The following is a 3,098-nucleotide window of genomic DNA, read 5'->3' as shown; positions in this document are numbered from 1 at the left end:
AATATCTTCTGCTTCTGTCAGGTCCATACCATTTCTGTCCTTTATCGAGCCCCTTTGCATAAAATGTTCCCTTGATAATTCTAATTTTCTTGAAGAGATCTCTAGTCTTTCCCATTCTATTGTTTTCCTCCATTTCTTCGCATTGATCATTGAGGAAGGCTTTCTTATCTCTCCTTACTATTCTTTGGAACTCTGCATTCAGATGCTTATATCTTTCATTTTCCCCTTTGCCTTTAGCGTCTCTTCTTTTCTCAGCTATTTATAAGGTCTCCTCAAACAACAATTTTGCTCTTTTGAATTTCTTTTTCTTGAGGATAGTCTTGATCACAGCCTCCTGTGCAATGTCACGAAGTTCCATCCACAGTTCTTCAGGTACCCTATCAGATCTAATCCCTTGAATCTATCTGTCATTTCTACTGTATAAGCATAAGGGATTTGATTTACATGGCTAGATGTCCTTAATTTTAAAAAGGAAACACAGGGTATTCCCTGGCAGCCCATCGGTCAGGGCCCCTCGCTTCTCCTGCAGGGGACATGGGTTCAGTCCCTGGTCAGGCAGCTAAGATGCTGCAGGCCAAAACAAAACTGTGAAAAAATAAAGCAGGAAATGCAGCTACCACGCGCAGGCACCCATACCTCTGGTAACCGTGAGGATGGCGTGGAATCCCGAGAGGGAGACTGGAGAGGGGGGACCGGCCACGAGGCTTTGCCTCTCTGGCGGCTTGTGAGTCTCAAAGAAAATCACGAGTGTTAAAATGCTGAAGAACGATGCCTAGCCCGTGATAATAAGCTCTATAGAAGTGTTCAGTCCTATTGCAGTGATGAGGGTTTGGTGGGAGACGATGGTCATGGAAACAGGAGGAAAGGAATGTGAGAGATCTGTGCAGCTGAGGGTGATTGAATCGGGGCGGGGGCGAGAGAGTCAGTAATGACAGTATCATTTCATTGTATGTATTTCATGGCAGTGAAAGCTCTGAGTCCTAACCACTGAACTGCCAGGGAATTCCCTTGTATTTCTTAGCACACTTAGTATTTGCGGAAAACCAAGCAGGGAGAAATAGGGAAGCAGCGGAGGGGGCTTGCAGACCGGGTGGTTGTTGGGCATGCCGTGACTGGGTCACGTGGATGAGTCCCTCTGTCTTGGCGGCCCTGGGCCTTCACTGCTGTGCGTGGACTTTCTCTCGTTACGGTGAGCCGGGGCTACTCTCTGGTGGCAGGGCGTGAGCTTCTCACTCCAGCGGCCCTTCCTGCGGCATAGCGTGGACTCCAGGGTGTGCGTGCACCAGCAGCTGTGGTGCTCAGGCTTAGTTGATCCACAGCATGTGAAGTCTTCCCGATCCAGTGATTGAACCGGTGTCCCCTGCGTCGGCAGGTGGATTCTCAACTACTGGACCGCCAGGGAGGTCCGATGGGTATGTGTGTGTGCACTGCCCTGAGAAAGCTGGACTGGAAAGGTTGTCTAAAGGAGGGGAAATCAAGGATTTGCTGGAGGCATCTTCCCCAAGCCGGTCCTTGGAGCCAGGGGCAGACGCCAGAGCTCATGGTCAGGCTGCTGCAGCCCTCGGGAAAACTCAGAGTCTAAGCAGTCCCCTTTGGGGCTCGCTGCAGAACCCTCCCTCCCTGCCCTCCAAAATGCCAAGCCTCTTATCTGGGGAGGTACACACATCTTTTGGGGCTTTGCAGGTCACTCGGTGGTAGAGAATCCACCTGCCAACGCAGGAGTTGAGGGTCCAGTCCCTGGTCTGGGAAGGAAATGACAACCCAGTCCAGTATGCTTGCCTAGAGAATTTCACGGACGGAGGAGCCTGGCGGGTACAGTCCATGTGGTTGCAGAGTTAGACACAGCTTAGCGACTAAACACCACCCTTGGAAGTAAAGCACATTCATGCCAGAACCCTGTCTCTGTGGGCCTCAGGGGAATCTGACTCCTGAACTGGGCTCTCCGAGGACAGGGTCTTTGAAGATGCTCCCAGGGGCCTTGGCCCTCCCAGCCACACGTCAAAGCTAACCTTGACGCGAGCTGCACGGTCCGTCCCTTCCCCCGCCCACCCCCACTCAGACAGCATTCCCTCCCTCTTACCCTCCCAAAGGAAGAGAAGAAATGATCATCAAAGGCTAATGGCCGCTGGAGAGGCAACACCAAGAGCCGCTCCATGCTCGGGAGGGAATGCTGCATCTCCTCCTCGTGGTCTACACAGTCAGAGAAACTTCTCCAGTAACCAATTACAGATGTGATGCCTGAAAGCATAGTCTTATGGTTTGTCTTCTTGTTACTGGAACCGTAGATCAGTTCTGGAAGGGACCTCAAAATGTCATCTGAGCAGCTGTGCCTCTGAAGACCAACCTGGACCAGACACATCTCCTCTGTCTCTGAAGGTGCCTATGAGGGAAATGCCACTGATGCGCAGTGGATAACAAGCTGCTCTTGAAAAGCCTTGAGGCAAAGGGGACCTGTCAGGAACATCCTGCCTTGGGCAGCCTGCAGTGGGTTCCCATTTATGGAAGGCGACTGGGCACTGCGAATCAAAGGCTTTAAAATAGCTTCATCCCACATAGTTTCCGAATAAAATGATCCTAAATAAACAACTGGACAGCTGAATTAAGACGCACTTACAAGGTTGTAGATAACAAAGAATATAAATAAGCTTTGTGAGGATTTAAATGCATGGAGGTAAATGCAAGCAGCACAGACTATTAAACACACCCATTAAAAAAAACTTGGCTTGACAGAGAAAGACAAATATCATATGATATCATTTACATATAGAATCTTAAAAAAGCGATAAAAATAAATTTTTATACAAAACAGAGACAGACCCACAGACATTGAAAAGCAACTCATGGGGGAAAAGCAAGTCAAAGGGGAAAAGACGGGGAGGGATAAATCAGGAGTTTGAGATGAACATAGACACACTACTGAACATAAACCAGGTAACCGGCAAGGACCTACTGTACAGAACAGGAAACAATGGTCAATATTGTGTAATAACCTATAAGGGAAAAGACTCTAAAAAAAGGGTGCATGTATGTATACTAAATCACTTAACCCCTGAAACTCACACAATATTGTCAATCAGCTATACTTTGGTATTAATTAA

The 3,098-nt window shown here is 48.5% G+C and overlaps 1 pseudogene; it reads right to left on the bottom strand.

The window, feature by feature from the left end:
* Positions 1-2,050: 2,050 nt before the first annotated feature.
* LOC138077344 (small nucleolar RNA U3) lies at positions 2,051-2,254 on the bottom strand (annotated as a pseudogene).
* Positions 2,255-3,098: the final 844 nt, after the last annotated feature.

The sequence above is a fragment of the Capricornis sumatraensis genome, chromosome 3 (genome assembly GCF_032405125.1).
Source record: "Capricornis sumatraensis isolate serow.1 chromosome 3, serow.2, whole genome shotgun sequence".
Taxonomy (NCBI): Eukaryota; Metazoa; Chordata; class Mammalia; order Artiodactyla; family Bovidae; genus Capricornis; species Capricornis sumatraensis.
The sequence above is the reverse complement of the archived record's forward strand: the minus strand, read 5'-3'. Positions and strand labels throughout refer to the sequence as shown.